This window comes from Phacochoerus africanus, chromosome 5, assembly GCF_016906955.1.
Source record: "Phacochoerus africanus isolate WHEZ1 chromosome 5, ROS_Pafr_v1, whole genome shotgun sequence".
Taxonomy (NCBI): domain Eukaryota; kingdom Metazoa; phylum Chordata; class Mammalia; order Artiodactyla; family Suidae; genus Phacochoerus; species Phacochoerus africanus.
This window is the reverse complement of record NC_062548.1, coordinates 47,055,727-47,070,492: the sequence shown is the minus strand read 5'-3', so window position 1 is coordinate 47,070,492 and position 14,766 is coordinate 47,055,727. Positions and strand designations below refer to the sequence as shown.

The window sequence follows — 14,766 nt, the reverse complement described above, 5'->3', positions numbered from 1 at the left end:
AGGCTGTGTTTGGCAGTTTGTAAGAAACTGCCAGAGTTCTTTATAATGGCAATGCCATTTTGTATTCCCTCTTGTAACATGTGAGAGTTCAGCTGCTCACATCTTTGCCAATATTCTTTGCTCCATTTAATGTTAGTGAGAGTGTAGAATCATCTCACCGTGGTTCTACTTTTCTATTTCCTGGTGACTACCTATGTTGAGCATTTGTTCTTGTGCTTCTGGACTAGTTACATTTCTTCTCCTTTTTCTTCTCCTCCTCCCACACCCCCTCCTCCTTCTTCTGCCAATTCGCCTTCTTCTTTTTCTCCTTTTTCTTCTTCTAATTCTTCTCCTTCTACTTCTTGGCTGTAGCATGCAATGGCTTGATGTGGGATCTCAGTTTCCAGACCAGGGACGAACCTGGGCTACAGCAGTGAAAGTCCTAACCAATAGACCACCAGGGAGCCCTCCACATCTTCTCTATGGGACATAGTTTGTGTTCCTATTTTTTGTCCATTAAAAGAAATGGTGGTTTGTCTTATTGTGTTGCAAAGCGTGAGATAATGGAAAATATTTACATTGCACTATGTCCTCGATTCCTGGTACCGAGCTCCAAAAGCCCCAGTAAATTCCTAAGTGAAAAGAGCACCAGGAACACCTTTTTGTTCTCTTGAGATGTCTCTGGGTGAGGACTGGTCACTGGAAAGACCAAGGCATGATTAGAAGCTGTGAATTTTAAGCCTCCCACTCTCCAGTGGGGAGAGAGGGGCTGGAAATGGAGTTAGATAAAGTGTCCATAAAATCCCAATAGTATGGGGTTTTTGAGGGCTTCTCAATGGGTAAACACATCTACACCATCGAGGTGATGCATCCCAGGCCCACAGGGACAGAACCTCCTGCATTTGGGACCCTCTCAGACCTTGTCCTGTGTATCTCTGCATCTGATGTTTCTCTGCATCCTTGGTCATATCCTTTGAATGTCTAGTAAATGTAAGTGTTTCCCTGATTTCTGTGAGCCACTCTACCAGATTAATTAACCTGAACTCAAGGAAGGGTCCCGGGAACCCCTGATTTGTAGCCAAGTCGGACAGAAGTTGTGGGTAACCTGGGGACCTATGGTTTGCCATTGGCATCTGAAGTGGGGTAGGAGTGTCTTGGGGGGGGGGCTGAGACCTTAACCCATGGCATATGATGCTGACTCCAGGCGATGGTGTTAGAATTGAGTCAAACTGTAGGACAGACACTTGGGTTGTGTGGCAGCTAACTGCTTGGTGGATGAGTGTGTGTGTGTGGGATGTCCCTTCTGCCATTGTAACTGGGTCCTACAATCATTATAGAAGAGTTCCATATTTTTTTTTTCTTTATCAATTTTGCATACAATTCCTTTGTCAGATATGACAATATCAATCTAGCCTCCACCTAGGACTGGTCAGAAATGATAATGCATGTCAAGTGCTTTGCGAATGGGGAATATAATTTCCATGTCACTCATTAAGAGGCCTAAGGGCCTTCATGTTGTAGTGGCAGAGGCTGTCTGCTTCTTCCTGCCTTTTAAGACCGGCCCTCAGGAGCCACCTGGGCCATCTGTGTTGGCTTCCATGAGTTAACCAGAGGGCTTTTTGTCTGTCTCTTCTCACCAGGTCCTTCTAATTTGTGACACAGAGTCAACCACAAAGTGTGTTTTTGGTTGTGACACTGGCCTGGGAGGTCAAGAGGCAATGTGATGTGGGTTTCCTTGATTGTGCAACAACTGTGTCTCTCTGGTCTTATTACTACAGCTTCTGTTAACACAAATTCATGGAAGTGAAACATCTGGCAAAATACCTTGAAGACTTTCTCCCCTTCATCATGAACTTGATTTCTCATAAGTATAATGTTTCTCTTATCTTAAAAGCATTTTAAAGTTTGTTGAGAAAATTTGGAAACAGTATAGAAGGAAAAAAATGTCCATCACTCCCAGACCCCCCTTGTTTTCTCATGTAGTGTGTAATTTGGGGACCTTTAAAAAGATTCTTTTCTCCCCTGATTTGCATATTTGTTAGGGCTGGGTTGGTTTTTTGTTTGTTTTCTTTTTTAGTTCACACTTGCCTTGAAATCTATTTATGAACTTCGAGGAGTTCACTTTTTTATAAAGTGTATTTTATTGAAGTATGGAGGATGAACAATGTTGTGTTAGTTTCTACTGTATAGCAAAGTGATTCAGTTATACATCTATCTATATTCTTTTCCATATTCTCTTCCACTGTGGTTTATTGCAGGGTATTGAAAATAGTCTCTGTGCTATACAGTAGGGCCTTGTGGTGTAACCATTCTATATATGATAATTTTTTTGTTGAAACTCCCCATCCACCCCTCCCAGTGCTGGTCTTTGAAGCACTTGGATTTGGCCTATAAACCTTCAGAGAAAAGTCCACAGAGAAAGGGTCCCCAAAGCCTTTGGGGTATATTAATTCCTTCAGAGTTGTCCTTGTATGTACCTAGAGAATCACTGAAGACATGCCCCATAGCCAAACACAGGGGCAGCTGGCCCAGCTGACTTCAGTGTGTCCACAGAGTGGGATATTTGGGCCTACACCTACCTTTCTCTTGATTTCTTTATTTGAAATCAAACTTCTGATTTGGACTTTAGCAATCTGATATGAAACAAAACACCCAAATCCCCAAAAACTAAAATTGAGGGACGTAAAGATGGTGGCAAATTATTTCTCTCCTTTAAGTGAGCATCTCTAGTTAAGTGCTGTGTGAATGTTGGATTTACTTTTTTCCTGGTTATCATCAGGGTCACACTGTCCAGCCCTAACTCCACACACCTCTTGGGTTTGTCCCATGTCCACCTCTGTCCTGGTGTGTTTCTCCTCATTCATCTTGGAGCTGATGGCTTGGTCCTATGCAGAGGTAAGGGATGCTACCTTTTCATGTCCTCAGGGAGGTGTCTGCTTCACTCCAGGCTCTGCACCTGCCCAGGATTCGGGTGTCCTTCAGGGTCCTTCACTTTAGCCTTTTACTCATCTCCCAGCTGAGCCCTACTCTGCCCAGATCAGGGTTTCACCCTTTGTGAAAGGGAGTGTTGTCAAAGGGAACACTGGAATCAATGCTCTCCTGCCTGAAGGACCCTAACCCAAGGGCATCCATGTGGTCTCTGCAGTAATGCACTCATTTAACAAGTATTACTGAGCATCATTTGTGTACCAGGACATGTCATAGCCACTTTAAGTAAAAAAGTAGAGAAGACACCTATTCACCCATTGCCCATGTTCCCATGGTGGAGACAAGCAAGGCACGAGGTATGAATAACAAATTATGACACTATTCCTATTGTATGAAGAAATGAAACAGGTGATGAGGGGAGGGTGACTGGTATACCATCTTGGAAAGGTTGGTCCGGGCAGGTCTCTGAGGGGTGCCCATGAGAAGGAGCCAGGCATGAAGAGATCTGTGCAGGAGCCTCCACTCTGGCAATGGTCTGTGCAAAGGCTCTGTGGTATCTGAGGAACAGAAGGAGGCCCCATGCAGCACAGTGAGGGGGCAGGATGGGGAGGGGAGGGGAGGGGATGATGTCAGAGAGGAAGAAGGGGCCATATTCACCAGGGTGAGGACTTTGGATTTTAAGTGAGCCAGGAAGCCATTGGAGGGCTTTAATCTGGGGGTGGCGGTGACCAGCTCTAATTAACACTGAAGAAGGATCATTTACCAGGGGCAGAGGTGAAGCAGAGGCTCAGGTCCAGGGGAGACAAATGCCTTGGGGCTGGTGGTAGCAGTGGGGATGGTGGGAAGTAGATAGATCTGGAATGTACATTGGAGGTGGAGTCTCAGGGGTACTGATTCCAGAGAGGGAAAATTGGGGAAGAAGCAAATTTGGCTGACAGGGAGGCAAGAGTTTGGTTTGGGCCATTTGCAGTTTGAGATGCTGAGTGTCAATGTTGTTAGCATTTTGATAAACAAGTCTCCATGCCATGGGAAAGGTGAGGGCTAAAGATGTAACTATGGGAGCTCCCACTGTGGCTCAGTGGGTTAAGAACCTAACAACGTGTGCCCGACCATATGGTTTGGACCCTTGGCCTTGCTCGGTGGATTCAGGATCTGGCATTGCCAGAAGTTGTGGTGTAGGTCGCAGATGCAGCTTGGATGTGGTGTTGCTGTGGCTGTGGAGTAGGACTGCATTTGCAGCTCTGATTCAACCCCTACCCAGGGAACTTTTAAATGCTGCTGGTGCAGCTGTAAAAAGAAAAACTATGTAACTATGGCAGTCATTTGTGAATTGATGGCGTTTAAAGCCATAGGACTGGACAAGATGCCCTAAGTATGCTGGTATCCAGGCATCAGCTTAGGACAGTATCGGGGGTATGGGGTTAGGGTGGAGCTTAGCTTGTGGGCTGAGGCTTTCATACCCATGCATAGGTGTGCCTGCATCAGGTGGCAACCTGCAATTCTCCCAGGGCTTCCTCATTCCTCCCTCCTTATCTCCTCTCACATGTTTTCCAGAAGCCCCCATTTCTTCATCCTCTATCAGCTGGCCATGCCAGTCAGGCTGCAGAACCCAAAGCAAATATCTAATGGTTCTCACTTGGGCACCATCTCCTTGATTGCCTTGTCCTGGTATTGGTACATGGCATTCTCCCTAGTCCATGTGGGGTCCTGCATCCCGAGAACTGCAAGAGTTTTGAACAGTCATTCATTCTTCCTTTTGAAGGTGGGGGATTGAGCTCCATAGAAGAGACATTACTTGGCCAGGGGTATGAGACAAATCAGCAGGAACTGGGAGTTCTGGGAGGCCAGGGACCATTGGGGCTGCATCTTGCTCACTGTGCTGAAACGTGAGTTCCAACAGTAAAAGGGACCTTCTAAATGTAAAATAATGTAGGCTTCAAAAATCCTTTATTTTGAAACAATTCCAGATTCACAGGAAGGTGCAAAAGAATGTACAGGGGGTCCTGAGGACACTTAGCCTGCTTCTCCCAAAGGGAATTTCTTTCATTATTCTAGGACAATATCAAAAAGAAGAAACTGACACTGGTACAATCCACAGAGTTTCTTCAGACTTCACCAGTTATTATACACGCTTTTCATTTGTGTGTGTGTGTATGTGTGTAGGTGTGTAACTCAGTAATTTTGTTACACATAACTAAGTTTGTTTCATGCAACCATCATGATGGAGATACCTAACAATACTTGCCCAGCACAGATCCCTCTTGCTACTCCTCTATAGACACACCCACCCATTCCCCACCCCTAATCACTAATCTGTTCTCCATCTCCGTGTTATTTAAGGAGTGTTATATACATGGAATCATGAAGTAGGTATCCTTTTGAGATTGGCCTTTCTTCACTCATTTTAATTTTTGTGAAGTTCATCCAAGGCATTGGGTGTGTCAATATTTTCCCTTTTTATTGCCGCATGGTATTCCATGGGAGAGATGTACCACTGTTCATGTGTTTAATCATTCACCCCTTGAAGGATATTTGGATAGTTCCAGTTTGGGGCCTTTATAAACAAAACAACCATAAAACATCTGTATACTATAGGGTTTTTTTTGTGTGTGAATTTAGATCTTCATTTCTCTGGGATATATGCCTAAGAGTGCAATTCCTGGGTCACATGGCAGGTTGATTTTTGGCCTTAAAAGGAATGGCTGAACTCTTTTCTGTAGTAGCTGTGACATTTTATTTCCACTGGTATGTAGGAGTGATCCAGTTTCTCCACATCTTTGCCAGTCTTTGATGTTGTCACCCTGTTTTCATTCTAGTTATTGTAGAATAAGCTATGGAAGTGACTTAGTGTGGTTTTAACCTGCGTGTTTCTAATGGCTAATGATGTTGACCATCTTTTCTTGTGACTGTTTTGTGCATATCATCTTTGGTGAAAGGTCTGTCCATGTCTTTTGCCTATTTTCTAATTGCATGGTTTGTTTTTTAAACGCCAAGTTTTGAGTTTACTTTGTGTATTCAAGGTATATATTCTTCGTCAGATAAATGATTTGTAAATATTTTCTCCTTGTCTGTAATCTCTTTTTTTTTTTTCCATTCCTTTAACAGGGTCTTTTGCAGAGCAAATATTTTTAATTTTGACAAGGTCCAAATTATCCTTTTCTGAATCATGCTTATGGTGTTGAGTCTGATTAAACTTTGCACAGTCTTAGGTACCTTAGATTTCTCTAGTTTTCTTCCTAGAATATTTATATAAAGTTTTGCATTTTACATTTATTTTCCACCATTTGTTTTGAGTTAATTTTTTATATGGTTTGAGGTCTAGGTTGAGGTTAATTTTTTGGCCTCTAGAAGTCTAGTTGTCTAACACCATTTATTGAAAATGATATTTTTCTTCCATTGAATTGCCTTTTCTCCTTTGTTCAAAGTTAATTTGGTATACTTGTGTAGGTCTATTTCGTGGCTCTCTATTCTGATCCATTTACTTATGTCTCTACTCCTCTGCCAACACCACATTGTCTTTTTTTTTTTTTTTGTCTTTTCACCTTTTCTAGGGCCGCTCCCTTGGCATGTGGAGGTTCCTAGGCTAGGAGTCTAATTGGAGCTCTAGCTGCTGGCCTACACCACAGCTGAAGCAACACCAGATCCAAGCTGAATCTGCAACCTACATCACAGCTCATGGCAATGCCAGATCCTTAACTCACTGAGTAAGGTCAGGGATCGAACCTGCAACCTCATGGTTCCTAATCAGATTTGTTAACCACTGAGCCATGATGGAAACTCCCTCTCTGTCTTTTTTTTAAGGCTGCACTTTTGGCATATGGTAGTTTCCAGGCCAGGGGTTGAAGCTGAGTCACAGCTGGGGTAATGCACTGGCCTTGGGATCCAATCTGCTCCTCTGCAGTGACCCAAGCCTTTAAAATATGATTCTTTCTTTCTTTTTTCATTTTCATTTCTTTTTTTTTTTTTTTTTTTACTTTTTAGTGCTGTACATGTAGCATATGGAAGTTTTCAGGCTCCACATCTAATCAGAGCTGTAGCTGCTGGCCTACACTACAGCCACAGCAATGCAGGATCTGAGCTGTGTCTGCAACCTACACCACAGCTCATGGAAATGCCAGATCCTTAATCGATGGAGAGAGGCCAAGGATTGAACTGGCTTCCTCATGGATACTCGTCTGGCTTGTTACCACGGAGCCACAATTGGAAATTCCATACACTGTGCCATGGTGCCATGGTGGGAACTCCAGTGCCACATTGTCTTGGTTATTGCAGCTATATAGTAAATCTCAACATGAGAGAGAGTGTTTACTTCTATTTCCACCATTAATATTTATTTATGCATGTGTGTGTGTCTCTGTGTGTGTATGTGTATTTTGAGTGGGGGCTGAGAGGGAAGGAATTCCTCCTTATCTTCACCATGCTTCTAATTATTTTCCTCTTTGGGCTGAAAAGTATGAATTGAAAAAAATCTTTTAGAATTGTGCATAAAATAGAAATAAGTTAACTAACTCTGATGCCTTTACCCAGAGCAAGTTGCATTGACTTTTAGCTTCGGAGGCCTTTTTCATGCCCATCAGCTCCCAGAGGAGCTTCTGCATAGTAGCGGTTATAGTAAACCTAATTGTAAATGGAGTGGGTCTAACCATGAGCCTTTAAAACAGCCAGTAGTGTTAGTTCTGAGAATATATAATACCTAATACAGTAGCTGATGGGTGTGGCAGGTGATATAGTTGAGAGAAGTGGGTTCAATAGGGACAGAGTAAAGGGTCAAAGTGGGTGATTAAATAGTTAACCCCACTAGGGGATCATAGGTAGAAAAAAAGTCTGGGAGACCTCTGTGAGTTAGTGATCATTCAAGAAAGCAGGCCAGCTTAACAGCAAAACCAAGCCTGCTTGCTTAGTGACAAAGCCATGAGACGTGTCCTAAAACAATAAAACAATGGTGGAGTGAGAGCACATCCTGCCTAGTGTGATTACCAAGTTAATGATTCCTAGGACATGCTTCTCTGCACGCACTGAAACAAAAATATAGGAAAAGGTAACCTTATACTGAAACCTATGATGATTGATCATATTTTAATATATATTACCATTTTTTGCTCATTTCCATTGCACCACAACTGTCCCAGTTTGACCATGTAGAAGAAGAAAACCCCTGTGCTGGACATGGAGGAGACACTGATGAAGGAAGCTATTCGAGAATGAGGAAGACTGGAGTTCCCATCGAGGTGCAGTGAAAATGATTCTGACTAGGAACCATGAGGTTGCAGGTTTGATCCCTGAGCTCAATCAGTGTGTTAAGGATCTGGTGTTGCCATGAACTGTGGTGTAGGTCACAGATGTGGCTCAGATCTGGCATAGCTGTGGCTGTGGTGTAGTCCGGCAGCTGTAGCTCCCATTCAACTGCTAGCCTAGAAATGTCCATATGCCACATGTGTGGCCCTAAAAAGAAAAAAATTCACATCTTTTTTTTGGTCTTTTTTGTCTTTTTAGGGTCACACCTGTGGCATATGGATGTTCCCAGGCTAGGGGTCTAATGGGAGCTGTAGCTGTGGGCCTATGCCACAGCCGCAGCAACAACAGATCTGAGCTGCACCTGCAAAGTACACCGCAGCTCATGGCAATGCTGGATCCTTAACCCACTGAGCGAGGCCAGGGATCGAACCCACAATCTCATGGTTCCTAGTCAGATTCATTTATGCTGTGCCATGAAAGGAACTCCAAAAATTCACTTTTTTCAAAAAAAATTTTTGGAGTTCCCATCATAGCTCAGCAGAAATGAACCTGACTAGCATCCGTGAGGATGGAGGTTCCATCCCTGGCCCTGCTCAGTGAGTAAAGATCCAGTTTTGCCCTGAGCTGTGGTGTAGGTCACAGATGTGGCTCGGATCCTGTGTTGCTGTGGCTGTGGTGTAGACTGGCAGCTACAACTCCAATTCAACTCCTAGCCTGGGAACCTCCATATGCCACAGATGCAGCCCTAAAAAGACAAAAATAAATTTTTTAAAAAGATTTTAATTTTTCCTCTTATAGTTGAGTTACAATGTTCTGTCAATTTCTGCTGTACAGCAAAGTGATCCAGACATACATATTCTTTTTTCTGTCATTCTCCTCCATGATGTTCCGTCACAAGTGACTGGATGTAGTTCCCAGTGCTCTACAGCAGGACCTCATTGCTTATCCACTCCAAAAGCAATAGTTTCCACTGACTAACCCCAACGTCCTAGTCCATCCCACTAAGTCACCTCTGATGTGTCGCTTCACCTCTCACTGAATTCTTTCTGTGCTGAACCCAAACCCTTGGAGCCCCCACCTCCTCCAGGTGCCACCTAGTGGTTTCAAGTTAAGGTATAAAGGATACACAAGCACCCTCTAAGGCAGCATTTACTGCTCTGCTCAAGCCCACTGTTGAAACATAGCCCTAGTATTGTCGGATTTTTTTTTTAGAGCTAGAAATTCAGATTTTTTATGTGCAGTCTCTTGGCTTTTAATGTTAGGAACCAGCTGATGTTTAATTCTGTGTGGGCTGAAGGAAATTGTCTGTGGCAGGGATCTTTCCCCAGGGTGGCCAATTTGCAAACTTTGATATTCATCCGGGCTGGTGGAGAGTGCCTTGTTATTGTCAGTCATGATGGTAACCTGTGATGGGTCAAGCAACTGTATGCTCAGTGTCCAGTCTGCTTCCAAAGAGCTTGAGGGCACATTAAAACAGTTTATATGCCGAAGCTGATGTCACAGTCTTGTTTAATCTTTGCCTGTGACTTGCAAATCTTTCATGTTTCCAGCAGGCAGACCTGAGGCAAACTTCAGCCCTGCATCTTTATAATGATCCTCGAGTCTTTCAAGCTGTGTGCAATTTGATTGCCTTGTATTGACTGGGAGCCAATGGTTGGAATTCCTCCCCTAGGTGTGGTGGTGATGCCTGGGAGAGAGGCTGACTGTGTGTGTGTGTGTGTGTGTGTGTGTGTTTATATGTGCACATGCATGGGCAATGTTGGGGTCAAAGGGGAGGGCAATATCTTGGTGTGGAAAACTGAACCAAAAGGCTAGAAGAAAAAGAATTCCCTGAGATGGGACTAATACCCTTGTGAAAATGTCAGAAATATTTAGGAGAAGTAACTTCTTCCATTTTTGCCTTTCTTGTTTGCACCTGTGGCATATGGCAGTTGGAGGGCTAGGGGTTTAATAAAAGCTGCAGCTGCTGGCCACAGCCATAGCCACAGCCATAGCAGCACCAAACTGAGCCATGTCTGTGACCTACATTGTAGCTTATGGCAACGCTGGAACCTTAACCCACTTAGTGAGGCCAGGGATCACACCTGCAACCTCAGGGAAATAATATTGGGTCCTTAACCTGCTGAGCCATGATGGGAACTCCTTTCTTCCCCACCACACTCTCATTTTAAAGATGAGCGTCCAGCAGAATTTTCCAGAAGCAACATGACAAGTGATGGTGTCATGGCTTCAGTGGCTAATGAAAGATGAAAAGTATGTTTTAAAGATTTGTTTTAAAACAAACATCTTGGGGTCCTCACTAATTTTTAAGGGCATAAAGGGATCCTGAGATCAAAGAGTTTGAGGATTGCTGGTCTGGGTAGTTGCTGTCCACCTGGGCTGTACATTAAGGTCATGGGTGTGGGGTTCAATTAGTACTGCTGCCTGAACTGCACCCCAAACCATTTGTCCCCAAATCCCTGTGGATATGAAGTCACCCATGTCACCACTACCCTCACCATCACTATCATCGTTATCACCATCACCACCATCATCCTTATCAGAATTGCACCTAGTGACAGTCCACCATGGCTCAGACCCTGTGTTCTGAGCCCAGAGAGGCCAGTGAGATCTTACTCTACAACAGGAGAATCTGGATCAGAAAGACTGAGGTGAGCAAGTTCACAAAGCTGGAAGAGTTGGAGCCAGGATCCCAAAACTGCTCCATCTACTGCAATGCACAATCGGGACATCTCCTCAATTGGGACATCTCCTCTGTTCAAGGTCATCTTATTGAGGTAAGTTTTTATTTTTTTTTTAAGAGGGATTTTAACTGCTCAGACTTTATCTTTTTTTTTTCAAGCTTCTCTTCTATTTTCTTAAGGTTCCTGTGACCCCAGTAGTTTGTCTTTTTCTGCTTTTATCATCCTGAAATGGTTTGTTGGCTTTATGGTAGAATTGACACATGTGGCATTGGGGAGGCCATGGCACTGGCTCCCTTGCTCCCTCTGGGCCAGAACTCTTCTGGCAGCTACAGCCTTCATCTTGGTCACTGGGAGAAATGCATTTTTTGTGTGTTTTTGTCAATAGGACATCTTTTTCACCATCCCAGAAGCATCAAGCAATAACAGAGGTCTCAGCTTTGAATTCTACCCCTTCCTTTCCAGCTGTTTTTTAGATGCTAATCTTTCTAATGTTCTCTAGTTTGTGTGATTTTTCCAGGACCACCCCCCCCACATTCCTGTTTGGTCCTCCTGATTCTTAAGGCTTTTATGTTCTATTGCTTTAGAAAATTCTGCCTCTCAAGAACTCTCTCCTTCTGGAACTGCGATTTGTGTCACACCTCCTCATTCTATCTTCCTTTTTTTTCTCTCTTTTCTTGCCACCGCTTGTGGCACATGGAGTCCTTGGGCCAGGGATCGGATCTGAGCTACAGCTGTGGCAACCCCAAATCCTTTTAACCCACTGTGCCAGGCCAGGGATTAAACTTGCATCCTGGTGCTGTGAGGTGCCATGGACTCTGTGGTGCTGGAGCAGGGAACTCCCTTCTTCCACGTGTTTAACCTCTTTTTCTTAGTTTCCATTTCCCAGTTTTCCTGGGCTCCATCATCTCCACATCTACTTCCAGTTCATTCTCCTTCTAGGTGTGTCTCATCTGCTACTTAACCATAATAAATTTCTAACTTCAAATACTACATTTTCCATTAAAAACTTTTTTTATCAAACCAATTTGGTCCTTTTTGATGTTTTTTCATTAGTCAGAACTTTTCTTTAAACCTAAGACATTTTTACATTTTGTTTTATGCTTCCAACATCTTAGTCTTTGCATGTCTGATTCTGTTGCTGTTGTTCCTAATGACTCTTGCTCACAGTAGTTTCTTTCCTTGTGTGCTTTGTGTTTTCACTATAAGTGAAATTTTATCTGAAGGAATTCTTTAAGGCCTGTGTTTCACATACAATCCTCAAAAGGAATGCAATTGCTTGTGTGCCAGGAGCCTCAAGGTACTATCAACCTGAGGCCATTTAAACTGAAGTGTCAGCTTAAGAATACTTTCTAGTCCATGTGGGCAATATTGAATCTGCAACCCAAACAGTAGAGCCAGCTGTGCTGACCTACTGGGGAAGCTTTCTGTCCCCCCCCCTCCTATCTCTCCTTGCATCGGATACCAAAGCTATGTTGATGAGTTGTGGAATTGGTTCCCTCTTTGAATGATCATGTCATCTGTTGGGTTTAAGTAGGAGGGGGCTGTGAACTAACTCTCCACTTTGTAGCAGCCTCAGGTTTACTGCCCACCCCACGCACAACCCCTGAAACAGCAATTCTAGGTTGCCCACAACATAAGCAGAATAAAAAAGATGAGTGACAAGAGTGTTTATGAACTGGCTCCCACATAAAGACCCAGTCCTGAGAGCCACTCATAGACCCTATGGCCTTCAACTGGCCTCAATGTCACTCACTGGTTCTTTTCCTTCTATACCAGAATCATTGTTTCAAGGTAAGTGGGAGAAGGACAGGAGGACACAGTGATCCAGGTCCAAGGAGAGGAAGTGTGTTGTGGCACAAGGCTGAACTGCTCCTCTCATCCATCCCTGGGGCAGCCCAGACCCTCTCAGTCATCTCTGAGCCAATCTAGTTCCAAGGCAGCTGTGAGCATTGCCCTTGAGTGGGAAAGGACCAGAAGAACAGGCCCAGCCCAAATGTGTCCCAGGAGCTGCATTTCTTGCTGGGGCAGCAGCAGAGCTGAGGACATTTCCTTACTACTCTTTGCTCAAAGGGAGATGTCTTCTGTCCTTGCCTGCATTTTGGCATCTCTTTCAACTCAAGAAGCTCTCGAGCTTCTTGCTGCATTTCAGCTCCTTGAACTTCTCAGCTAGGACCAACTGGCACTGCTCAGATTTCTTCAGGAAGTATGGCCGATGGCCCTGCTGGGCCTGAGCCCACCACTCCTGCTTCAGGGCCAGGCAGAGTTCCTGCTGCCACTTTTGCTCCTACTGTGTCATGTCTTGCTGCTCCATGCTCTGAAGAAGCTGTTGTGGTTTCTCATGCTCCTCCCCTAGCGGTGCTTCTTCAACTGTTTATTCACAAGCTCTTTCTATCTGGCTCAGATGTCATTTAGAAACTGATACATTTTATCAAAAACCTCAGGATTATATTCCCCTGACAGATCATCAAAGCATGGGTCGCGGGCTACCTTCTTACTGATGGGGACAATTTGACGCAAAAATGGCACCTGGACCCTGGCTGACATTTCCAGAGGCCTGTGCTTATTGACCACATATGATTTTTGGACAGGTGGTCTAGAACTTTGCTTCTTAGTGCTGTTTCCAGTTACCAATTGTTTGTATGTCTTAGTCCCCACTTGGATCTGCAATTCCAACAGCTCCTCAAATGACATGACAGAAGTGCCCTTCCTCAGGCCCCCGCCATCCTCCTCACCATCCCAGGCCCTGTGGGGAGACCCAGCAGCCAAACCATCCCGGGAGCTCACTCTCGGCATCAGCTTGTGCATTGAGCCAAAGACTAATAGCACTCTGAAGTGAGAGTTTTAACTAGAGAAACAACCCCCACCCCCACCCATGACCCCTGGCTGAGGAGGCAGCTGCCTGCCTGATAGCAGCTTTGTTTACCCCATACTACCCTTCTCGTAATCTTGCAGCAGCTTCTTAAACAGGAACACTGTCTGCTTGGGGAAGAGGGAGGGCCAGGATGCTTGTATGGGAAAAAGAAGTCACCCCTCAGACTCTGGGGGTGACTCCTCTGAGCCCACACTGGTGCTGAATAAACCTGGCTATTCCACATCTCCAAGTGCAGCTTGTCTCTTTCTGCTGCCATGGTTTCTGCAACAGTATGACAGCAGAGTTGAGGCAAGTCCATCTAAAAGCAGAGAGACCCAGTCCCTAGGTCCACTGAGAAGGACTTAATGTGGTTAAATATGCAATTTTCCCAGACATTTTGGAAAAGTCTCTGCCACCTCATAGCTCTTACTTTGGTGGATCTCATCCTGGGCTCAGTTCATGGGTTGATGAAGGAAGGAATAGGAAACTTCCATGTCTTGCTATTCTTTGCAGGGAAGAGTGGCATGGAGGTAGGGATGGGATGGCCATTGTAAGAGAGAGACAGACAAGGGCTATGCAATTCCCTGGGCTCTTTAAGGACCCGAAATCAGCTTCTCAAGTTTTGGGGGATATGTAGGACTTGGTCACTTTGCTGTACAGCGGAAATTTTCACAACATTGCAAATCCACTCAAAGAGAAAAAGAAATAAAAATTGAAAAAAATGAATGAATTTCTAGGGAAGGGATGTAGGTTGCATTTGCTCACCACATGAAATCCCATCATCTGGCACAGCTCCTCCTGCAAATAAGTCCTTAAAAGTAGAAAGAAGTGTTCTTGCTGTGGCTCAGAGGGTTCAGGACCCGATGTTGTCTCTTGAGGATGCAATTTTGGTCACTTGCCCCCCTCAGGGGGTTAAAGATCTGGTGTTGCCATAAGCTGTGATACAGTTCCCAGATGTGGTTTAGATCTGGTGTCAATGTGGCTGTGGCATAGGCTGGTAGCTGCAGCTCTGATTTGACCCCTGGCCCAGGAACTTCCATATGCCACAGGTGTGCCTGTTTAAAAAGCAAAGAACAAAGGATGGTTCAA

At 44.4% G+C, this 14,766-nt stretch overlaps 1 pseudogene; it reads right to left on the bottom strand.

Moving 5' to 3' along the window:
- Window positions 1-12,879: 12,879 nt before the first annotated feature.
- Window positions 12,880-13,619, bottom strand: LOC125126786 (ribosomal RNA processing protein 36 homolog; annotated as a pseudogene).
- Between the last annotated feature and the right edge of the window lie 1,147 nt (window positions 13,620-14,766).